The sequence below is a fragment of the Biomphalaria glabrata genome, chromosome 13, assembly GCF_947242115.1.
Source record: "Biomphalaria glabrata chromosome 13, xgBioGlab47.1, whole genome shotgun sequence".
NCBI classification, from domain to species: Eukaryota; Metazoa; Mollusca; class Gastropoda; family Planorbidae; genus Biomphalaria; species Biomphalaria glabrata.
Genome location: NC_074723.1, coordinates 12,464,854 through 12,491,633, shown reverse-complemented (window position 1 = coordinate 12,491,633; position 26,780 = coordinate 12,464,854). Strand labels below are relative to the sequence as shown.

Here is a 26,780-nt window from a genome sequence, read left to right as displayed (position 1 = left end):
AGTCAAACTGAATTTCCATTTTGTAGGACCAATAAAAATTATCTTCAGACTCGAAGACAAACCTTACTTTTAATTATAATATCAAATATCAACAAACGTAAGCAGATGTCTTTCTTTAGGAAATAAACTACAACAGCAGTCAGTCTTCTTTTCATACTGTGTCCTTGACATTGTTTAGTTTTTCTATCTTTTAAAGTCTCTCCCAGATCTTCCTCTTGTTATTGTATCACTTTTTTTCCCCTTTAGGTAACCCACATTTCTCCATATTGCTTTATCTTCTTAAAATAAATTAGCCTATTGTATTTCATCACAATACCTCTATTCAAGTCATAACTTCATAGAGGGCGAAACCTGGACTAGCGCTTTCAGGAATGCAAAGCTTTTCTGATTGAAAAGTTTAATTAAATAATGTCCAGTAACGTTGAACCAGGAGTCACTATCGACAGTCTCCGGCAAATGGTAGGGGGGGGGGGGATGGGGCTGGGTACAAACATGCTCCATTGTTTTTTAATCAAACATTCATTAATTTTTTATAGAGACAAACAATACGTGACATAAAGGAGTTAATGTCTTTTATAATAAATTTTTTAATGTTCATCTTGTTGCTTTAAGAATAGCAAGCAAATCTTCCGTGTTACACTATCGTAAATTAAAAAAGGTCGCTGTGTTAAAAATATCTTCATGAAACTCTCCAGTAGTTGGCACAATGTATAGACTAGAGTGAAAATTTATCTCTTAGTTTAGTGAATGATTGTAAATGTCATTATGGACCAATACGTGTCTATCTACAGCGAACACAAACAATCATTGTCAATCGGGTTTGATCTATCAAGGTAGAGTGATCGAAGACAGACAGAGGGAAGACAGAGAAACAGACAGAGGATGGTGATTTCCCTTCCGGTCTTGTCTAGTTGACCAAACTTAATTGAATCTGGAAACTGATTGCTCACGTACGGAGACGACCCGTGATCTAGGCCTGGCGTGAGCAGAAATAATTTCTGGACTTATTTCATTACTTAATGCATGAGAGAGGGACGGAGAGAGAGAGAGAGAGAGAGAGACAGAGAGACAGAGAGAGAGAGAGAAAGAGATGTGTTTTGTATGTGTGCAGGGCCAAAACTTGATAGGATCTTCCCATGTTGATGTTAAAGAAACATTGCTGTGGGAGACACAAAATGCTATCCATTTGAACTATGAAACACAAGTGTTACGTTACTACTGGGTGTCCCGCTGTTTGCATGTGTAGATAGTGTTACGTTACTACTGGGTGTCCCGCTGTTTGCATGTGTAGGATGTTCGAAAGAAAGACTCAAGAATTAATAATGTAACTGGAATGATGATTAGAAAATACTATTTCATAAAATTCGAGTCAGATATCGGAGTTATTGTTGATCTGTTCATTGAGTCAGTCAAGCTCCCATATTATCATCTAATTGTACTGGTACTAACATTTATGTTGCTTAAAATAGATGACCTCAACATCATGTGATAGCAAATTCTGAACGGGTAACTTGACCTACAATGAGACATGACACTAAATTATGACAAACAGAGATATGATACACTGAAATATGACACGCTGAAATATAGCAATGTATTATGGCACACTGAAATATTGCACACTGAGATATGAACAATTTCGATAGCATATCATCTCCAGGTATCCAATGACATACTGAATGATTGTAGCGTTGAGTGCATTAGCTATAGAAACACAGTATGAAAGAGTCTATAAGATGAGATGACGTATACAACTGCGCTGGTGTTATATTATGCCTATACATATTAAAATCCTTTAGCGGTCAATACAAACATACAACTGACAGTGGCAAATAAAGATTGGAATTTTTAAAAAAATATAAGGAAAACTGTAACAGCGAAACCAATGAATCCTTAATAATGTATGCTGAAAAAAGTTTGTCTTTGAGTTGATAAGTTATAAAAACATTAAATTTTGAGATTATAACTTATAAAAACATTAGTTTTTGAGTTGATACATTATCAAGACTACTGGCTAATGTATATATCAATCTATAGGCAATGTCTTCGATTCCGAAGATTTAATATGGAGTGCAGTATTTGACATGACCAAGTCAACCCAGTTGCATATTTTGCCACACGTTATGCAGAAAATGTCGTTGTCCACAGGTAATCTTGTCTTTTCGTCGTCTTCGGCAAGGGCCCTTCTTTCAGTCTCAAACGTGTCCCCGGCAGTCCACGCGACCTTCGTGAGAGCTCTTCAGCTGTATCTTTCAAGGGGCCACCTGCTGTCAGCTGACTTCCTCTATACCAGACACTTCCAGATAGACTTTCTCAAACTTTACCAAAAGTATATATATATATATTTTTTTCGACATGAACATCTTTCCTTACTTGAGAAAACAAATTTGAGTCAATCCAAAAAAAAAAAAAGTCAGAATAGTGATAGTTAGCCCCAGTTGTTGGGGAATACGACATTTAAGGGGCCCCGAGCTCAATATTGAACAGTAAAGCGCTTGGCTTCTGATATTCTGATTCTGGGATTTTTAATTTCGGGATCATTGAGTCATTGAGATTCTGAGTCCAGCTCCAATGTGTACGTGATATTAGTCGAGGAAAAGTAAAGGCAGTTTGGTCGTTGTACTAGCCACATGACACTCTAACCGTGAGCCACAAAAAAAAAAAAACCCGATGACCTTTACATCATCATCATCATCATCTTTCCTTTGAGTTCCTCAAGGAACATAGCGCCTCAGTAAAAACACGAGACTCTCCACGGTCTATTGCTTGTTTTTTAATGGCCTCCTAGCTCTTTCCTGTCCTCTTGGCTTCATCTAGTATACAGCGTCGTCATGTTCACTTTGGTCTTCCTCTACGTCTTGTTCCCTGGGGGTTCCACTCTAAGGTTTGTGCAGCTCTGTAGTTGGTATCTTTTCTAAGGGTGTGACCAATCCATCTCCACATTCTCTAAGATCTGCACCTCTATATTTCTCTGTTCACCCCTCTCCCACAGTTTTGTGTTCTCTACTTTGTCAAACCAGTGTAGTTTTAGGTATTTCTCAGACATCTGTAGAAGAAGGTCTGTACTTTTTTGTTGTTGTGGCTTTAGTTGTTCTCCATGTTTCAGAACCACACAGTAGGACAGCCTTGACATTAGAGTGAAAGAGTCTTAGTTTAGTCTTGTTTGAGATGTGAGGAGATTTCCAGGTTGGTTTTAGGTGTGTAAATGTCTGGCGCGCTAGATTTATACGACGTTTACATCATCTGCCCTATAAATCTGAAAGGAATAGTTTACTTACTTTATACAGTACCGTAGTTTACATTCAAGTGGCGGGTATTGTGTTCGGAAACAAAAGTTATGGCCATTAATGGAGGCCATTCTCTTCAGAAATGTCTAAATGTAAGAAATGTAAAGCCTTAAAATAAATTTGAAGGGAAGGAAAAGCTATACATGGACGTAGAATTCATTCGAGAGAGGATACATTCTAGAAAGAAAGAGATTCCAAAAAAAAGCCAGTGTACTTGATGAAACTGTTTACCTGCCCCCTCTCCCCGCCCATTCTTTCAGTTGAGCACAACAGATAAATTAGGGAAACACAACTTATGAAACCTGGTAACTTTACAAATTACGGCCCCTGCTAAGGTGCCGGCTGTAGATATCGAGGCATCTCAGAAATTAAGTTCCGAGAGACAGAGAGACGAAGAGAGAGAAAGAGAGAGAGAGAGAGACAGAGAGAGAGAGAGAGAGAAGAGACAGTAAGATAGAAAGAGAAAAATATAATAAAGAGAGGGGAAGGGGGAGAGACAGGAGGAGGAGATAGAGGGCAGGCACTTTTGACGATCTGGACATTTCCTGTGCTGCCTTGTACATGAACCCAAAACAGCAACTCATATTTCGTTATTCTCAATAACTCAATTAAAACATTACAAGAATTAACACTTGATCTTCTAATCAGTTTTCTTAAGACATATGTATGTGTAAATAAAGTACACTTTCTAACTACATAGTTGTCGCATACCAAATATTTGTTTTTAAACTAATTCAATAATTCTATATAAATCACTGCACTCGTCCTTAATCCTCGGAGTCTAAGACTTTGCCATTGCTATTACAATTCAATAGAAATAGATCAGGATTATTAATGCATTTATGAGTTTTACTCTAAACTGATATAAATTCAGGATTGATTTAAAGCTATTTGAAAATTGTATTTATATTTGTTTTATAAAAATGTAAGATCTTCGGTTTACTTCAGGAAAATATACAAATAGAAAAATACCAACAAAAAGAAGAAGTAACAATACACAAAACGTTTTTTAAATCTATTCTTCATCTACCACTAGATTATTGTTATAAATTTCTCAGCTTCAACATTGCAAGGAGTGAGTTTACACAGCCAAGTTCTTCTACTACAGCCCATCTAGTTTCTAAACAAGACGGTGCGCAAAATTTTAATTTACGTCTATCTATATACTCCTTACTGGATACAACTTAAGGTTGAGTCCGGGAATTCCCGCTGAAACGTGTTCAAACTAAAAGCGGTAAGCCAAATTTCATTTTAGGATGACTTTATTTTGAACATTACAAAGGCCAAACCAGAAATTCCACTGTGTGATCAATTAGTATTTTTACCACAAAGATGCGCATTAACTGTCAAATTTCTAAGAAAATCGTTAGATCTTCGATTTGATATCCGTGTCCACCCATGAAAAGTTTGCAAGCTAACAACAAAAATGTGAAAAAAAAAAAAAGAACTTTCTAGTCAGAATATTTCATTCATAAGTGTGTGTAGAGCTAGACTTAAGGTAAAGGACAATAAATTTATGGACAAACTTTATCAAAGAAGATGATCAGGCAGAAGTATAAAATAATGACCGAATCGCTTTAAAAAAAAAAGTGGGAAACCATATACAGTGAGGTAGTACAGCAGTACCAATAGTTTCCAAATATGATAGAAATAATGGAAGCAATAGCAGTCCAAAGTTATCTGCATCAAATGTGTCAGATACTTATTTTAAAACATATAAAGTACGTCATAACGTATATACATAGTTTCTGAAACTGTCAGGTGCTATATATATATATATATATATATTTATTTATTTGTTCTATGTCCACAGTGGTAAGAACAAAGAAACATAACACAACGTTCTTGAAATCCTGTTCTAAAAAAGACTATTATGTATATGAATATAAAATGCATGTTTACTTATTTAAAAAAAAAGTAAAATATAAAAACATTATTACAGCGGGCACCGATATTGCATTACTTATCTTGAATCAATAACTAATTTTAAATAGATTAACAATAATAATTGTTTACGATAAGAAATATTTTTATTAATTGTTTTTGTTTAGCGCAACATTGGTACTTATGGCATGCATTCTCTGCAGGGTACCGCATTCTTTACACAAGGCCATCTCCCCTTAGTTGAGTACATTTTCTAAATAAAATAAAATAATACATCTAATCACGACTAATTAATTAATTAACTGTTCAATTTTTTGAGTGATTCGTGTGTTGCTTTCGACAATGAACTATTGTGCTAAGTTTAAACTTGATTGGAGAATGGGAGAAATAACGTGACCAAGACAGACAAACAGACTTACAGACGGAGTTTATAAAAGTTTGGCGTACCTGACATTAGTTGGAGGATAGTAAAGTCGGTTGGTCGTTGTATGACCCTTATATTATCTGCCCTATATATCGCAAGGGCTGAAAGGGTATTTTTTTTCCTATTGATTTGTTAATAAATAGAGATACATTTATTACATGTATACTAGTTGATAAGTATAATGTCAACACAGTAAAATGTCTTTATTAGAACACATTTGTTGAATCTTGTAATCAGGATCCTATTTAAGACTTGACAATGCACTTAGTTATGCGGTACCAAGTTATCTTAAGGCTTTTTTCTTTTCTTTTGCTTTTTCTTCAGAATGATTTAAAATATCCTCAAAAACCTTTTTTTTGGGGGGCCCCAGCAAGTGGGGGCCCATAAACTATAGCTACTGTAGCCTATATGTAAATCTAGCCATGACTTTATCAGAACAATTAGGAGGTGTGAGTGTGTGTGTTTGTGCATTGTAAAGTTGTTTACCAATCCTAAAGTAGATCTAGATCTTGTAGTATTTCAGAATAATTTCATAGATGTAAGTCAAGTCCGTACAAATGTGACATATAAAAAAGTCTACATTAATTTTAAACAATATTTCATGTAAGTGGTGGTATTCTCTGTGTGTGTGTGTATGTGTGTGTGTGTGTGTGTGTGTGTGAGAGAGTGACAGTGGTGCTTGTGTAGAGTATTTGAGATGTAAATCTAGAACAATGTAAAGAGGAACACAGAAATAAAACAGACCAACAGTTCCACATATACACACTCTCTCCCACACAGAAGCAGCGAGATCTAACAACAGTTGATTTAATTAAACCATTACTTACCAGATTAAAATGAAATCTTTATAATCACTCACTGCCTGATGACTTGTTAATCCAAGCACAGAATAGAAACACTTGCTAGCCTATATTAGCCTAGAGACAAAGATAGATGAAGGTGTTCTTTTAAGTATCTTTTTTAAGTTCCTTTTTTTTTAATCCTTGAAGTGAACACACAAAGTAATTAGCGTTAGCAGCACTAAAGGGAGAAAGCACACAGACCACGGGAAATCCACAAGCCAGAGATTTGCTTAAATAATTGACAAGTCCTTCCAGTGTTCACACTGTTTACAGAAAAATAGCCAAACTTAAAACATTGTTTGGGTAACACAGTAACACACACGCGCGCACACACACACAAACAAACAACAAAGAGCAATGACAAAACGGCTATCTCCTTATTACTACAACAAACAATTCTGTTTGCCCCGGGGCTGTGTTTTCAATGGCGTTCCGTTAGGGAGTCAGTTATTCGTCTACACACTGGCACGTGAATGTGGGGGGGAAGAGTTAGGCGTACCGTTGTTCCTCACTCCTCACCAACAAAAACACGGCCACCCCTTCCATCCCCCTATCATATCTTCTCTCTCTCTCTCTTTTCTTCTCTCCCCCTTTTTTCCCCACTTTCTCTTCGCTAATTCACTTAAAACTCAACTCTCTATCATAGCCAGATGAAAAAAAAAAACAACACAAGAGCGCATACCGTTCCCAGCTACTAATTTTCTCAGAGAAAATGGGAATCCTATAAAGAACAGATTCGATTATGTTACAAGGTATCGATCCTCTAAAATGTAAATAATGTGTACAATATATTTTTTTAATGCCTCTGTCTTACCGAATGACAAATTACTATCTTGACATCCTACAGTTTGCCGCAAAACTGATATTACTGAAATTATAAGCTGGATGTAACTGGAGAGTGAGACTAAAAAAAAAAAGTCCTGGAAGATGAATCTCTGGAAATGCCAGTAGAAAGCATCACCAGATCCGGATAATAGCACGTGCACACACACGCACAGACGTACTCACACACTCTTGGCATAGAAGGTTCACAAAATCAATAGTTTGCTAAAATGTTTTGGGATAACAACGTATATGTTTTTTTGTTTGGTTGTTAAATTTGGTGATGATGTTTAAAAGTACGCTGGTGATATCAGACATTCGGTAAGCATTGAGTAATCTAGCATCTGGATAGAAGACTACGTTCTTTATTTATATACATCTTTATATATTATATTATATTTATATATTTATCTTATTGGAAGACTGCTGCGATAAAAGAATCATATATACATAAGAAGCTCTCAATAGCTTAGAAGTATTGACATGCTCATTATTCATTTGTCTAGATACAGGAATAGAACCTACAAGGGCGAAAAGTTTCCCACGGGACCCCTGGGCGAGTGTCATTGGCGGAGCCTGACCCTAACTCTAACCCAAAATATCATGTTTAGAACTTTTCTGGTGATTAGTATCGATGCTGAAAAGGCTTCAGCAACTGATTAACAAGTCTTTGTTAAGGAGAATTGTTTTCGTATAAATCCACCTCATTGTATTTCAGTTTCTAGTGTATTAGTACGATACTTTAGAGTTCATGGTTGAGGTCACGCAGATGTGTACGATGGGATGATGGTGACAAAAGAATCTCCACATCGCGAGGGCAAAAGCAGGCCCAGAACCTTGGGCGGTAACCCCCGTCCAAAGGTCGCATGTAGAATGTAGATTACATTTACAATACTATAATTGTGCTTATTTAACAAGATACACCTCTAAAGATTTTATCTGTTTGCACAAACGTGAATATCTGTAACATCAACATATCAACAAACAGAGCAGAGAAATCCGTGAGAAAATTATTGTAACCAACACATCATGAAAGTTTATATTTTGAATAAGATGGGTGGGGAAGACAGAGACAGAGAGAGAGGGAGAGACACACAGAGAGTGGGGAGTAAACTCACTCATAGCGCTTAACTTTTTTTTTCTCTTACCCAGTTCTATGTGGGTCAGGAAACTAATAAAAGGGGAGTTAGCCGCTGGGTGTTTTTCTTCCTTCCTATTTGTTTGAGTGGATGAGCCGGTCAGACAATGTCCTAGCGGTGAGAGGAGAGTGATATCTAGGAAGGGGGGGGGGAGAGACGGGGGTATTATGGGGGAGGGGACAAGTCATAACAGTACGACACGTGATTTGAGGACACATCTACTAACTACATGATTTGAGGACACAGCTACTAACTTTGTGAGATGAGAACACAGCTACTAACTACGTGAGGTGAGGACACAGCTGCTATCTACGTGAGTTGAGGACACAGCTACTAACTATGTGAGTTGAGGACACAGCTACTAACTATGTGAGTTGAGGACACAGCTACTAACTACGTGAGTTGAGGACACAGCTACTAACTACGTGAGTTGAGGACACAGCTACCAACTACGTGAGTTGAGGACACAGCTACCAACTACATGAGTTGAGGACACAGCTACTAACTACGTGAGTTGAGGACACAGCTACCAGTGGTAACAATATTTCTCATACATTTGTTTTCTTTGGCACGATGCTTTCATTAATCGAGCTCTTGAATGCATAGCAGTTTCAATTAAAGCTGGAGAAACATTCCTAAGTAAACATCGCTTTGTGGATCTGTGTTCAGATGTATCCCCAGACGTTTACTCCCACTACACCATGTAGGCGTATGTTTGAATGTACACATTTGAAGAAAAACTTGAGGTTCTTGTGTTTATGCAACGATTACTTTAATTATATTCACAATATCCTTTTGCATTAGCACTGTAGAAATGAGACGTACACAAATGAAATCAACAAAATGTTCAAGTCATCAGGTTTTCTACTGTTCGAACAAAATGTTCAAGTCATCAGGTTTTCTACTGTTCGAAATTTCACACCTGCCCTCCCCTTCCTTTCGTACACCTCTCTTTTATAAATTGGACATACATTGTATTCTTAACATAGCATCCTGTTCATGTATCACATCAGTCACCGCACTTGACCTTGACCTATCCCTTAGTCTGTTGGACCGTTGGGGCGCAATGCAAGATTTGTCGACCGTTTTTATCCATTCCTCTCTGTCTTTTTCGTTAGTTAGAACCTCTTTGAATGGCAGGCCCGTCCATTCTTTTACGTTGTCTTCCCATCGCTTTCTCTGTCTGCCTCTTCTTCTTTTTCCTGGTACTGTTCCCTAGAGACCTTGTATTATAGCCATAGATTTTTAGTTGGCGTTTTTTTGTTTTACCATAGTTATCAAGTCATCATGGTGTCCAATGGCTGCGGTAACCCGTGTCTCTTGGTTTGTGATGCTGTCTTTAAATGTGAGTCACTACACACACACACACACATTATAGCAATGGAATAGTAGTAAGTTCCCCTTTCAGACCTAGCACTCTATAGGGCAGTTGATGTAAAGGTGATCTGTTTTCTGTAGCCCACGGTTAACATGGGTGTCACGTGAACGGTGAACAGCACAACGACAAACCAACTTTACTTTCCAGAAAAGTCAGGCAGACTCAGAGGCGACCAAAGCTCCCAAAATTTAAAATCCCAGTCTTGACCAGGATTCGAACCCGGCACCCCCAGTTCGGAATCCAAGCTTTACCACTCTGCCACCGATTTTTTCCTATTAGTGTAGAAACTTTAAAAAAAAAAAAAAAAGAAAGACAACAGGTCCTGATTCTAGAACATGTTAATCCAGAAAGTGTCAGACTACTTTTGTAAACCAATGTCAGAATGGATGATCTGTTGAATTAACCTTTTTTTTTTCTCTTATAGAAATCTCCTTTAATAATCCTCTACAGAAGATTTATGTTAGCACTCTAGCTAGACCTCTAATATTATTATCTTACGGGTAGACTCACTGATAGAAATTCAGGGCAATGAAAAATATGAGGAAAGACGTTTGACAGATCATATGTAGTGCCCCAACAGCTCAACAGACTAAAGAATGGTAAAGGCGAGGGTAGACTAATACAAATAAATAAAATAATAAATAAATAATAAAATAATAATTTTAAAAAATTTCATATGAACTTCAGAACACGTCAATTGAATGAGACATTTCAGTATACAAAAAGAAATGGAAGATTGCTGTGATAAAAGACTCATAAAAGACATTTCTTATTTAATATGCTACTTCAAATTCATACAAGTGCTCCCCCTCTTTCTATGTACGTTAGAGCTTAAAACGGGTTGCCTGAATCAGCCAGGAAAACCAATGACTTTTAAGTCTCTAACTAACATGAAAGACTAGTTTCAACAAAGGCCTACATATAATAAGTCATTTTGTTTTGAAGGTCCGTCTGTAACGCCATTTCGGATTAGCTCTACTAGAGGAAAACAACTATCATCCACATGATGAAGATATTAATAGCAGTTAGGTCAAGGTTAACTTTCACATTTCTAGCGCCATATTTTCTACTAGTTTATGTTACTGACTTACTTGACTTAACCTTAAGAACTCCCGAGGGAACATAGGGTCACAAGCTTATATTATTACAACTGAAAAAAAAATCTTAAGATAAAAGAAAGTATAAGAGTGATGCAGAGGTGGCCTTAGGGTGGTTGTGAGTGGGACAACCGCCCCCGGGCCCAGCACCTTAGGGCGGCCCAGCGATAAAGAGAATCGTTTGTCACTGTCAGCACATCGTACAAATAAATATTCGTTGACTTGATATGACTATAATGACACTCGCCCAGGGCCCCGCGCACTGCTAAAGGCTGCTTCTGAGTGATGAAGTGTACAGGGTCTACTATGTATAGAAATGACCTTCAACTCTGACCTGTTCCAGGAAACAGAGAACGCTTTCTCTCGGCCATATCTTGCAGAGTTGTCGTTTCTTTTTATGTTAAAGTCGCTATGACATCTTATTATTTTTAGCTTTTTTTTACTCAGGCAGGAAGGAACCTGTCAGCCGTAATTATCCCAGGTCGCAGTATTTGGATGCCACCAATTAAGATTCGGATTCATGTAGCGCGGCTAAATTGTGAAAACTGGTTGAAAAGATGCTAATGATGCCAAACGGTGCACGACAACTCGAGGATCGAGCACGGATGAAAAATAAAACATGGAGGCTTGTGGAAGCTGGGAGAATGGCTGTTAAAAAAAATAATTCATTAACCAGACCCTGAGATCTCAATTCTGCATAATATAATTGGCTGTGAACATTACTACACAATATCTTCCTTAAATATACAGTAGACATAGACACTGTAAGCCCTTGACATAAGTAGCAACTTATTTTCCCAATACAGATGTTCATCGCGTCAGCAGTTGATTACGGGAATTTCCAAAGACTATTATTGTCGCTCTAGAAGATGAGCTTTAAATGTTCAACACTAAACGCTTGATACTTAGAATTGCTGAAGATATCTGAAAACGCTTAGAATCCCAAGACAGATTCAAGCCCGGGGCTGAGCAGTCATGAGATGTAGACATTATAAAGTTACGTCGAAATTTAGACACATAGAAACGTACTTAAATCTTTATCTTTATAGAGCTTATATCAACTCACTCTATCTGTCTGTCTGTCTGTCTGGTTAAAAGTTTTTCTCCCATTTTTCCCTTCTCGGATCAAGTAAAAACTGCACTAATATTCATTAAACCCGTCAAAACATAAATCAATCCAAATGCACGAATCAATCCAAAAACTAACCAATTAATTAATTATTTAGTACTAATTAATTAATTTTCTTTTATATCGCAGAAAGGGAGATAAACCCGGTAATTTTCAGATAAATGGCAGTACTTAGGGTTCCTTCCCTTAGATAAGCTTTGTTTTCAAAAGGTATTCTTAAAGGTATTATTTTTCTTCTATTGCTTGCTGTTTTATCATTCCCAAACTAAAACTCAATCACGAGACCAAGAAAAACCTAAGAATTTAAAATGCACTTATAGGTTTCTAAACCATTAATTAAGGAGCTATGTATGAAAGTAATAACTTATTAAGATTTGAAATCTAAGAGAAAAGCCAAGCTTGGAGTTTCCATTAGAAACAATAATAGAAATGGGGCAGATATGCTCTCATTCACAATTACCGGAAAAAAAAACGTATAATGTACAGATAATTGTAACTTCTATTTCCTTAACAAAAATTAATTAATCATATGTCGCCCAGAAAAAAAAATTGTTTGCTAGCCAAATACTTAGCTATATAACATTAGAAGAATACACTGTCAGGAGATTGAGTTTTTTTGGCAAGTATCATTCCAAATTAAATTATCGTATAGGAACTTCTAAATCTGAAATATGTGTCTGCTTCTTTGGGAATTTGGTTTGAATAACTCTCAAACCTATTGCTATAGACACTTCTAAATGGTAGGCTATATCTACATTTCTTTTATGCCTAGTTGACTCTGAAATTTTCCTCCTCTAACCCCCCCCCCTTCCCCTCCCTGTATTGCTTCTCCAACTTCTCTCTACAAGAAAAAAAAACAGATTTTCTTAGCTAAGCTTTGATCTCATGGATTATACAACTAATCCCGTCTGAGAAAGATTTAATCTTCTTTAAGCTACATTATATAATAGTTCAACATCTCGCCCCAAATCTTCCTCAAAACACACATACATAACTACACACACATCCACCAATAAGTAATACATGCTCATAGTAAACTACATAGAGACATTAAATTCTAAAGTCCAGCATTAACGTCTGACTCCAGGAAGTAGGACTACATTTCAAATGTTCACATTGTACAACAAGAACAGGAGAAACAATATATTTAAAAAAAAAAAGAACAACAAAAAAAGCTTCTACGAATTGCAATTGTATTAACAAGTTTGGACCAGTCATATAATTAATAGATCTCAGCGGTTCTAAACCTTTTATGCTCGGCGACCCCTTTTTACAATCCCCCCACTCTGCCGCGACCCCCCTCCCCCACCCACGACACATACACACATACAGCGAAAGAAGAATAGACAATAACCATCCATATTTTCGATGGTCTTAGGCGACCCCTTGCAAAGCGTCAATCGACCCCCAAAGGGGTCGCGACCCACAGGTTGAGAACCCCTGATCTAGACCAACAACAATAAATCTGTGCGATTAGAAATATTGTTACTAACTGTTGTTGTTTACCACTATTTCATGCGTTTCACTGTCTCACTACGTTATGGACCAACCATTTGTCTGGACCAGTTGGGTAAAATATTGCTTTCTAAAAGCATTTTTAAAAAGGTGGGAACGACCTGAATTTGAACTCGTGACTCACGCCTCCTCAAGCTGACATTCTAACCACTCTGCTATTGATGTGCGTATGAAAATAGAAGTTGTATAGTTATCTATTGTTTATTTCAAACTTACTTTAAAGCGGCGACCTATAAAATGGACTAATTAATCTTAGACCACCACCTCAGTCAAGAACAATTTCTTTCCCTTGTTCAAGATAACCAAAAAAAATGTAATTACCAACAGCCAGAGTGAGTCGATATGAGCTTTGTAGAAAGAAGCATTCTCGATATAGTAAATTCTTTAACTGATCGAAAATTTAAAACACACTATAATAATATAATTCCCAAGATCATTCTTCCCCCACATAGCCTTAAAGATCACATACACACAAACATACATACACACACACTTACATGATACATACACATAAAGTAAATAACTAAAAAGCTTATTTGAAGTTTCCTTAAACTTTGAAAAAGAAAAAAAAACAACTAGAACAGATCGCTTGATAGTGCCATCGCCTGGGCCACACAAACAAGATAATTAGAAACGATTTTTTAATGCTTCCTTTAAGACGTTCTTTGAAATGTTAATATTCAGTGAGTAGAAACCAAAATAAAAACTATAATTATGTTTTATTCACTAGGTTTTTTAAGTAATCTGTCCGTGTTTGGATATACATATGTCGTAGTGTGGGAAAGCGTAAAATTCAATAGCGTTTTGTTTTTGTTTTTGAATTTTTAATAAGAATTTTTAATAAACTCGCTCAGCGTTAGACATTCTGTATGTTTGACGTGTGCATATCACGTGAGTTCAGGGCGAAAAACAAAAGTCATGTGGCAAAGACAGAGTGATAGGTGTGGCAAAGTTAGGGGTTCGAACACCACACCCCCAGTTCGCTATCCTGGACCAAGTTGTTTTTTTCCGATTCAATCAAGTTAAAGAACAGCCTGTGTAAAAATTAATAATACTCAGCTTATTCATTAATATAAAACAACATATTATTAAAAAGATCATAGTTTTACTAAATCAAAATGTTTTTTTTTCTTTTGGTATTTTTTCTTTAAAATAAAAGCTTTTTTTCAAAGACGGTAAATCGGGATCGAGTTACAGGCAGTAGTTTTTACGAAAACGCTACTCATTAATAACTATATAGTGAAATCATTTCGTTTTAGTTCATCTATGAATTGTGGGAAAGTATAAAAAAAAATTTATACAAAAATAAACAATAAATAAGTTCTTCATACACACCATTCATTTAGTGAAACATCTAGTTTCAAATTTATAATTTCGGAGCTGCTTTATAGCTGCAATATTAGCAAACGTTGGTCCACTCTGTACTTTATGGCTGCAATATTAGCAAACGTTGGCCCCACACTGTACTTTATGGCTGCAATATTAGCAAACGTTGGTCCCACACTGTACTTTATGGCTGCAATATTAGCAAACGTTGGTCCCACACTGTACTTTATAGCTGCAATATTAGCAAACGTTGGTCCCACACTGTGCTTTATGGCTGCAATATTAGCAAACGTTAGCCCCACACTGTACTTTATAGCTGCAATATTAGCAAACGTTAGCCCTACACTGTACTTTATGGCTGCAATGTTAGCAAACGTTGGTCCCACACTGTGCTTTATGGCTGCAATATTAGCAAACGTTAGCCCCACACTGTACTTTATAGCTGCAATATTAGCAAACGTTGGTCCCACACTGTACTTTATGGCTGCAATATTAGCAAACGTTAGCCCCACACTGTACTTTATGGCTGCAATATTAGCAAACGTTAGCCCTACACTGTGCTTTATGGCTGCAATATTAGCAAACGTTAGCCCTACACTGTGCTTTATGGCTGCAATATTAGCAAACGTTAGCCCTACACTGTTCTTTATGGCTGCAATATTAGCAAACGTTAGTCCCACACTGTACTTTATGGCTGCAATATTAGCAAACGTTGGTCCCACACTGTACTTTATAGCTGCAATATTAGCAAACATTGGTCCCACACTGTACTTTATGGCTGCAATATTAGCAAACGTTGGCCCCACACTGTACTTTATAGCTGCAATATTAGCAAACATTGGTCCCACACTGTACTTTATGGCTGCAATATTAGCAAACGTTGGCCCCACACTGTACTTTATGGCTGCAATATTAGCAAACGTTGGTCCCACACTGTACTTCATGGCTGCAATATTAGCAAACGTTGGTCCCACACTGTACTTTATGGCTGCATTATTAGCAAACGTTGGCCCCACACTGTACTTTATGGCTGCAATATTAGCAAACGTTGGTCCCACACTGGACTTTATGGCTGCAATGTTAGCAAACGTTGGTCCCACACTGTACTTAATGGCTGCAATATTAGCAAACGTTGGCCCCACACTGTACTTTATGGCTGCAATATTAGCAAACATTGGTCCCACACTGTACTTTATGGCTGCAATATTAGCAAACGTTGGCCCCACACTGTACTTTATGGCTGCAATATTAGCAAACGTTGGTCCCACACTATACTTTATGGCTGCAATATTAGCAAACGTTGGTCCCACACTGTACTTTATGGCTGCAATATTAGCAAACGTTGGTCCCACACTGGACTTCTTAGGTAATTATATCAAATGTAGCTTTCCACCCCCCACCTTTTTTTTTCGCCTGGTCCAAATGTTTGTTTCATTTCACTACACACTAAGTCTACGTTGGGTGAGTCTAAAGAGAAGGGGGAGTATTGGTTGTTGACAATGCGGAATTTATACAGCAAATGCAATTATCCATGTGGTGTAGGGTCATTAATCCTATTGCATGTCTGTCTTTCTCTCTCTCTCTCTTTCTGTCTCATCTCCTTTTACGACAATTAAACTTTAATGATAAAAACATTATAGGCGAAGCATACGGTTAATAATAATATTTATTTACAGAGAGAGAGAGAGAGTATTTAGAGAGAAGGGGAGAGACAGAAAGAGAGAAAAAGAAAGATATGGAGAGAGAGAGAAATGGGGAGAGACGGGAGAGAGAGATTTGAACATCTTTATAACACGTTTTGTTCACATATGAACATTCACGACTCATGCTCTTCAATACATCACACCATGTATGACTTCACATTGTCTCTATGTCACCAGGTCTCAAATACATCACACCATGTATGACTTCACATTGTCTCTATGTCACCAGGTCTCAAATACATCACACCATGTATGACTTCACATTGTCTCTATGTCACCAGGTCTCAAATACATCACACCATGTATGACTTCACATTTTCTCTATGTCACCAGGTCTCAAATACATCACACCATGTATGACTTCACATTGTCTCTATGTCACCAGGTCTCAAATACATCACATCATGTATGACTCCACATTGTCTCTATGTCACCAGGTCTCAAATACCTCACACCATGTATGACTTCACATTGTCTCTGTCACCAGGTCTCAAATACATCACACCATGTATGACTCCACATTGTCTCTATGTCACCAGGTCTCAAATACATCACACCATGTATGACTTCACATTGTCTCTATGTCACCAGGTCTCAAATACATCACACCATGTATGAATCCACATTGTCTATGTCACCAGGTCTCAAATACATCACACCATGTATGAACTCACATTGTCTCTATGTCACCAGGTCTCAAATACATCACACCATGTATGAATCCACATTGTCTATGTCACCAGGTCTCAAATACATCACACCATGTATGACTTCACATTGTCTCTATGTCACCAGGTCTCAAATACATCACACCATGTATGACTTCACATTGTCTCTATGTCACCAGGTCTCAAATACATCACACCATGTATGAATCCACATTGTCTATGTCACCAGGTCTCAAATACATCACACCATGTATGACTTCACATTGTCTCTATGTCACCAGGTCTCAAATACATCACACCATGTATGACTTCACATTGTCTCTATGTCACCAGGTCTCAAATACATCACACCATGTATGAATCCACATTGTCTATGTCACCAGGTCTCAAATACATCACACCATGTATGACTCCACATTGTCTCTATGTCATCAAGTCTCAACATTCCAATAGTCGCCAGTTTGTGTTTTGTCTCTAATAGAGACTTTTATTCCACTGGCCAACTCAACAAATCAATATGTCGTCATTAAACTGTTTGTATGATGAACAGTCTGCATTTTATGACTTCATTCAAATCTGATGGCGTGTGGGAAAGTATGAAAGAAAGAAGCCAGAAGTTACAACAAGTAACAATGATATAGGCGCACTTCCGTTTCATTTAGTCCAATTAAAATGAAGACTTTCAGATGTATGTTTGTTTCTTTAAGTTTCAGACCTTGCTTTAGTAATTAAGATTATAACATCTTGGCCCAAACATCCTGCTTCCTTTAGTAATGAAAATTATAACATCTTGGACCAAACATCCTGCTTCCTTTAGAAATGAAGATTATAACATCTTGGCCCAAACATCCTGCTTCCTTTAGTAATAAAGATTATAACATCTTGGCCCAAACATCCTGCTTCCTTTAGTAATGAAAATTATAACATCTTGGACCAAACATCCTGCTTCCTTTAGAAATGAAGATTATAACATCTTGGCCCAAACATCCTGCTTCCTTTAGTAATAAAGATTATAACATCTTGGCCCAAACATCCTGCTTCCTTTAGTAATGAAAATTATAACATCTTGGACCAAACATCCTGCTTCCTTTAGAAATGAAGATTATAACATCTTGGCCCAAACATCCTGCTTCCTTTAGTAATAAAGATTATAACATCTTGGCCCAAACATCCTGCTTCCTTTAGTAATGAAAATTATAACATCTTGGACCAAACATCCTGCTTCCTTTAGAAATGAAGATTATAACATCTTGGCCCAAACATCCTGCTTCCTTTAGTAATAAAGATTATAACATCTTGGACCAAACATCTTGGACCAAACATCTTGGACCAAACATTCAGCTCGACTGCTGAGGAGGAAATGGAGAATGATTCAAACTCGGGACCATCGTAACGATAGTCTGATGCGAAAACCAAACGACCAAGCAGTGGCTAGATATGAGTCAAGTATTACAATTCGAGTAGGTAACAAACAGGTAACAAACAGGTAACAAGCAGGTAACAAGCAGGTAACAAACAGGTAACAAGCAGGTAACAAACAGGTAACAAACAGGTAACATTCTGCAATCGTCTTTTATTTTCGTACATTTTGGTGAAAACTTTTCGAGGTGCTTCTAAAAAAAAACGTTAAAAAAGTAATGGAAGGTGAACATTCATGTGTACAAATCAATCTATTAAATCTCAATCCGATGTTCCAATGTCTGATAGTACATGTTTTAGAACTGATGTTACAGGACATACCCAATGTTCGGCACTCTTTTCTTACAGCTACTTAGCACACTTTACAGCACTCTGTTCTTACAGCTACTTAGCACACCTTACTGCACTCTGTTCTTACAGCTACTTAGCACACTTTACAGCACTCTGTTCTTACAGATACTTAGCACACCTTACAGCACTCTGTTTTTACAGATACTTAGCACACCTAACATCACTCTTTGCTGTAATGAGGACCCCCCCCCCCCCCATTTCACTCTTAGAAACGTTCAATCATTCCCTTTACTTGACACTTCAAACAAATGTACCGATTGCCGCGTTATGAAAATACAATCAGGCATAAACTGAAAACATCGCGTACACTTTAGACCCAGTTCATTCCACTAAGGTAGAGACGTCTTCAAAGACACGCCATTAACTCATCCTTCTACTGTACAGAAAGACGTTTTTTAAAAACCGTATAGTATAAAAGCGTCTTCCAATAACAAACACTTAATGTTCACGCTTACTCACACACATGCACCATAGGTCAACACTACGCACACACAGGTATACATCGCCCACTCCCACACCTACAGAAGGAGCAGACACGCGCACACTGGCGCGAAACAATAAACCGTGAGCAAGGGAATCCTGAGAGAAGAATGTTAACCCCACGACAATGTCTGCAAGGTGATTCCTGGATGAAGCCTCACGCTTGACTAACGTGTACCCTAACGAGCGGTTAGAAATAATGGGCCACAATTTATCCCCCCGCTCCCTCACACAGAGGCCTGTCATAGTTTTGTTTTCATTTACCTCGACATCACGTGATCATTACGTAGAGCGAAATATTCCGTCCAGTGTTTTGGCGGTTTGAGATCAGCTGAGCTTATATGGGCTTTATGTCAATCCTGTTATTAAGCTCATTTTTATTTTACACCCGGTTCAACGCATTTATGAGTATTTAGATTTGGTTTCATTTTCCTCACGATTTTTTAAATTTAAACTGGGCTATTGTTTCGTCTAGGCCAGTGATGCCCAAAATACGGCCCGCGGGCCAGATCCGGCCTTCGATGTGGTTCCATCCGGCCCTCCAAAAACGTCGGTGTATAAAGTGGTTGAAAAAGTGTATCTTTACCTACATTGGGGCACTAATATTATTCTAATGGATTGGTACCATGGCCTTTAACATGAATACTTTATGAGATGGGACTCTGAATGTAGAATCTAAAAGTAAAAGTTGAACGGATCTTGACATGATAAAAAGCTTTGTTTCATAAGGAAAGTGTGACTGTTTCAAATAAAGAACAAAAATATAAACGGCATTTTTTATTTGAGCCGCGAATAAAAGATTGTTTCACTATGGGTACTAAAACCACAGGTTTCTACTTTCCTATAGTTTCAGCTTAATTGCATTTCATTTCTGCATCTTTTTGTTGGTGTGGCCCGCGACACGAGTGTTGGAAATTAAAATGGCCCGCAGGAAGAATAAGGTTGGGCATCACTGGTCTAGGTTATTTATTTTAACCAGTTTATTTACCAACCAGGTAGTTTTCTTTCTTTTTTTTTTTGGCTGGTTTGCTTAAAAAAAAAACAGGATACCTTTTTTAATTTATGTAAAGTCGGTAACAATGCAACATTTTCAATTTGTTAAATTCCTACCATTTGAATTTTAAGTCTTTGGAAAATCGAAATAATCTTTTCTTTAGTTGAAACTGTACTATGACAGCGCAACGATACCAGAAATACCCAGAGGAATAATTCGTTTATATCGTGCAGGACAGTCAGCAAAATGTATTATTTTATGTATACGTGAATGTGTGCGCGTGTGTGTGCGTTATACAAAAAAAGTTAAGATTTACAAAGGTTAGGGGCTTAGGGCTAGGGTTTGGAAAAAAATGCACCCCTCACTAAAAAGTTCTGGATTCACTTAGCTTTTTATTTAATTGACAATACATTCACATTGTTTTTTGTTTAAAATTAATTACACATCCACCTTGGTATTCAAATTGGCTATACATCCACCTGTTGTTGTTTTTTTATTGACTATACACCCACCTTGTTTTTTTTTTTAAATACAATACATCCACCAAGCCTATTCGTTAAGCCACTATTTATCCACCAAGCCTATTCGTTAAGCCACTATTTATCCACCAAGCCTATTCGTTAAGCCACTATTTATCCACCAAGCCTATTCGTTAAGCCACTATTTATCCACCAAGCCTGTTCGTTAAGCCACTATTTATCCACCTAGCCTGTTCGTTAAGCCACTATTTATCCACCAAGCCTATTCGTTAAGCCACTATTTATCCACCTAGCCTGTTCGTTAAGCCACTATTTATCCACCTAGCTTGTTCGTTAAGCCACTATTTATCCACCAAGCCTATTCGTTAAGCCACTATTTATCCACCTAGCCTGTTCGTTAAGCCACTATTTATCCACCAAGCCTATTCGTTAAGCCACTATTTATCCACCAAGCCTATTCGTTAAGCCACTATTTATCCACCAAGCCTGTTCGTTAAGCCACTATTTATCCACCAAGCCTATTCGTTAAGCCACTATTTATCCACCAAGCCTGTTCGTTAAGCCACTATTTATCCACCAAGCCTATTCGTTAAGCCACTATTTATCCACCAAGCCTATTCGTTAAGCCACTATTTATCCACCAAGCCTATTCGTTAAGCCACTATTTATCCACCAAGCCTATTCGTTAAGCCACTATTTATCCACCTAGCCTGTTCGTTAAGCCACTATTTATCCACCGAACCTATTCGTTAAGCCACTATTTATCCACCAAGCCTATTCGTATAGCCACTATTTATCCACCTAGCCTGTTCGTTAAGCCACTATTTATCCACCTAGCCTGTTCGTTAAGCCACTATTTATCCACCTAGCCTGTTCGTTAAGCCACTATTTATCCGTCAAGCCTATTCGTTAAGCCACTATTTATCCACCTAGCCTGTTATCTACATCCATTTTTTTTTTATTCTCTGTAGATCTTTACCCACTTTGGCAGCGAATGGCTAAAATCTGAAGCTTGTATATTAATTAACGGAAATTTTTATTTGCCATGAAAACAATTAGTTAATAAAACCATTGCATGTATTACTTTTCAATCTTGGTATTCGAGTAAGTGCATCTCACAAGAGGAGCCAAAAATTCACTCTACTATCTGGGTGTTAGGTTCAAGTATAACAAATGGCTTATCTATAGTCACTAAGAGGTTGGCTGGCCAGACACCATATTGAACTTGTGTCAAGAATTCCTGTGTTAGATTCGCTATTTATGAGTGAGTTTGTGTTTCTGAGCTACTGGACATGAAGGAAGGAATTAGACTGTCATTACAAAAAACAAAAGAACCGGACATTTTCACAAAGGGGCCTCATCGGACACGACCCCAAAAAATGAGGACGTCCTCCTTTTGCCGAATGTATAAAAACACTTGAATAAAAATGTTTATCTTAAAGCAAAAAAATATATATATTTAGTATGTATAATAATAATATAAGTCATTAAGAGAGAGGATTTAACTGAAACCTAGCTCTGAATAAGTTTTTCATGTCATACAAAGACCGCATCACAAACCAAGAGATTCGAGACAGGGTTACTGCAGTGATTGGACCCCACGATGGCCTGCTAACTATCGTAAAAAAAACACAATCTAAAAATATATGGCTATAATACAAGGTCTTCGGGGCCCGCAAAGACCTTCCTTCAGGGAACAGTACCAGGAAAAAGGAGAAGAGGCAGACAGAGAAAGCGATGGGAGTACAACATAAAAGAATGGACGGGCCTACTATTAAAAGAGGTTCTAACTAAGACAAAGAACAGAGAGGAATGGAGAAAGACGGTCGACGAATCTTACATGGTGCCCCAAATGTCCAAAAGACTAAGGGATAGGTAAAGGTTTAAAAAAAAAGGTTTTAACGGATATCTCCTAACCGGGACAAGAGGAACATTAAAATAACGTAACATAAAACTTGACAATGTTATCAACTGATCAACGTAACCACAACAACAATAAACAACTGACTATTGTTATTAAACAAAACAAAAAACAACAACATCTAAAATAAAGCACATTAAAAACTTTCAGCCGTCTTCGAAACAATAAACGAAATTGAAAAATAAAATAAAAATAACACAAACCTTATAAGTGAAACTGTTATTTATCTGACCCACATACATAAAAGCCACGTCTAGCAAGTCTAGTTTTGATAGTTCAAGGACTCGCTTAGTAAACTATCAATATGTTTAGACGTGACCATGAAGTAAACAACTGAGATCACATCAACTTTCACAACCTTTTAAAGCCATTCAAATGGTGTTAGATGTGAAACTCAAGTATCTGATTCAAACCATGGAAACATTTCCAGCATGATCGTGATACATGAGCTCTAAACTACCGCTCGGTAATCGCTACAGAGGATTGAAACTCTGGCCGGCGCCATCACCTATCGTTCTGCGGTGTATATGGACTTGGATGTAAATCACGTTTGAAGGAATATCCGAAATATAAAAAGCATATTACAAACCATATAACTGTTGAAACCAAAAGAACAAAACAAACCATGAAGACCACTCAAAGCATAAGAACTATACATCCTATGTAAACCCTTTACATCATGTAAACCATTCAAGCCAGTAGTAAAACAAAATAAACGAAGATAAATAGAATGACCATTAAAAGTAAAATATAAATTGTATAAATACACTATATCTCCATTAGAATCAACACCTATGTAGCGAAAGTCTTACAGCACAGCTTTAACTACTGCAAGGTTTAACTACTGCAAGGTTTAACCAATGTAAGAACCATTAAGTATCACCAACACAATGTTAAACCAATGAAAGCAAATCCATGAGAAAGTATTACCAGTACAAGGTTTAACCAGAGTCTAATCCATGTAATAGCACAGCCTACACACTCCAAGACTAGCGTGACGCCTGCTGACAACAGACCGGTACCTCCACCAGTGAGCTGAGAGTGAGCCAAGTTTCGAATCACATAAAGTGAATCTAATTTCCCTCAGGATCGTCGGAGGTTTTTTTTTTCTTCTTCTTCTCCTTGCCTTCAGCCTTCGATCTGAAGTTTGGTAATGCTTTCTTATATCATAACATTAGCTGTGTGGGAAGGTGTTGGTGTGTGTCGTGTGCATGTGTGTGGAGAAAGAAAGAGAGAGCAAATATTCTCGCGAGAACAGACAGACAACGCGGAGGCCAATGTGTGCTGGTCAGTACGGGTCAAGCAGGGTCAGTGCCGGGGATCAGATGTAGACAAACTATTTGCATTGTCGGCGAGGAGGTGTCAGATTTCTTTACATTTTGTTGAGCATATCATAAGTTTTGACATATCACTGTTTATCTATGTATGTATGTATGTATCTACCTATCTGTCTGTCTGTCTGTCTGCCTGTCTGTCTATCAATCTATCTATCTATGTACGCATCTTTCGGTATAAATGCATCTAGTTCTGTATCTATGCATCTATGTATCTCTTTTTAAGCATGTCGTATCTATCTATCTATGTATAAGTAAATATATATCTATTTATTTATGTATCTGTCTATGTATCTATATCTCTAACAAGACTCAGAAGACACAGAAGACACATGTATAGTGCCAACATTTCGCAATTTGAAAATGATAAACGTATGAAGGCCGAAAATCTGTTTATACAGGTCATGTCAAAACAAAAGCGTCCAATCAAACGACTATCCCAAGTCACGTGGTGTTACACGAACGTAAACACACTTTTTTAAAATCTACATTGTAATTGTATGTACCGGAATCACATTTTTATTTGCCACGGGGTCATTTACTTTCGAACAGACTTCTGACATTCTGTGAATCAGTGGCGAGCTAAGGGATGTGAGAGTGGGCGGTCCGCCCTTAGTGTCTAATTACTGCTAATTGGAGTTTTCATCTTTTTAAAACATCTTTAATCTAGCAATGGTTTAAAATGTTTATCTAGTTTAAACATCAACAGATTAGAGGTCTACTGACCTGCCGTCAGAATGTGTGTGTAAAAAGTGCAGCTACGCCCATGACTTACAGACTGCTCATATCACGAGGCATTACAAATTATGTTGCCAATGATACGTCTGCACTCCAGCGCAAGCCATTATTGTGAGCTGGCTCATACAACTCCCGGGTCAATATATGGAATGGTGCTCAACAATGCGACGTGGAAAAATTCCAGACAAGAGACAAAAATAAGGCTTTGGCTGTTCACCTTTAACCTTTAACCTTTACAGATAGATAAAAACGTAAGTATTATATTAATCTTATTTAGGTCTAGAAGTAAATCGGGAACTGATACGAGTTTATATATACACACATTGTGATACTATACATTCACCATTATGTGTTTATTACATAATGCACTGTGGGAATGTATTAGGCCCATCGGGAATCTCATAAAGCAGCCCTTGAAAACGGCTTCATTGTTCAGTAGTTTACTCTCAGTGGTCAAAGAGAAAACACATGTACATTCAACATTTTAAACTTGTACAGGTAGTCACACAGTCATTTTCTCATTCACTCGAACCTTTATTCATATCGTGTAAATTGTGCTGCGATGCACGAAATCAAGGTTACACAGCTTTTGATCAAATGACCCATATTGAAACGCACCTAAAGACTGACCCTGTCACTCGGTGGACGCATCAAGGTTCTAAGAGAAGTGTAACAGGAAGGTTATTTAGATATTTTCTTCTTGAAGCTTCAAGTTTCTACACAGAATAGTTAAATTAATGAAAGGGAAATAATTCGTTCCCTGTAGATGTGCATGTCGGTTTAAAAAAGCCTATATTTTCAAGAGACGACCTTGTTTCAGGCTTCACATTCAGTCTACAAATAATTCAATTCGTAACGAGGAACTCTGTTATTTATGCTTTTAACAAGTTCCTCCGGCATTCCATTGGGCATTGGGTCATCAGATTGAACTTCTGATTATACCATGCCTTATTTACCATCTGAAATTGTCATGTAGAGTTGTGCATCGCACTTGGAACTCCAAGGCCAGCAAAAGCGAACAAAAGCTCCTTTCCACCGGTATGGAATGGGCAGCAAGCTCCTTCTTCCCGTCACCCTGTCCGACGGGGAGTGAGACTCGGGGTTAAACTTAGAGTTTGTTTTGCGTTCACTTCCAGCGGACTAGAGACGCCGCCGAAGGCCGCACCACTGGGACCCCCTGTCGTATTCATATACTATACCAGGCTAACCGTGCGGGACACGCCATTTATGAAACGCCCCTTAAGGGACGGCGCCTGGACGTTGACAGATCAGCTCTTTTACATCCCCGCACAGTGCAATGGGGTTGCTCTCGCACCCTCTTAGGCAGTCCCGCGGGAGCCTTGTTTCGGGACCCATTTGGCCTAGTCGTCCCATTTCACGACCGTTTTCACCCGGGCGCCACGATGAGGCAGGGCAGCAAGCCATAGTAACATGCCCCCGTCCAATCAGCTCTTTCCATCGACTTATATGACCAGGGAATCAAGACCATCGTTGTGTGCAAAGAACTCCAAATATTAGTTGATGTTTAGTACTGAGTAAAGTAAAAGTTCCCCTTTCAGATCTTGTGGTCTATAGGGCAGATGATGAAAAGGTCATCTGTTACTCTGGCCTACGATTAACGAGGGTATCATGTGGCCCACACACCGACCAACCGCATTTACTTTTCCCCAACTAATGTCAGGTACTTTAGAGCTGGGTGGACTCAGAGGCGCCCAAAGATCCCGAAATAAAAAAAAAATCCAGTCATCTCCGGGATTCGAACCCGGTACCCCGGTTCAGTAGCCAAGCGCTTTACCGCTCAGCCACTACGCGTCCTGTTTAGTACCGAGGTTTAGTACCGAGGTAAACAC

General features: G+C 37.9%; 1 protein-coding gene across 3 annotated transcripts in view; it reads right to left on the bottom strand.

Moving 5' to 3' along the window:
• The window catches only part of LOC106058383 (uncharacterized), a 164,560-nt gene extending 140,574 nt beyond the window's left edge, over positions 1–23,986 (bottom strand). The window contains exons 1-2 of one of the 3 annotated variants that reach the window (XM_056008744.1): positions 23,789–23,986; positions 6,423–6,700 (exon numbers count right to left, since the gene is read on the bottom strand). The gene's annotated coding sequence lies outside the window, so the exon portion shown is untranslated. Of the gene's footprint in view, positions 1–6,422; positions 7,260–8,183; positions 8,302–23,788 lie in introns of those variants that run through there. The other 2 variants (XM_056008742.1, XM_056008741.1) reach the window with 2 other exon arrangements.
• Positions 23,987–26,780: the final 2,794 nt, after the last annotated feature.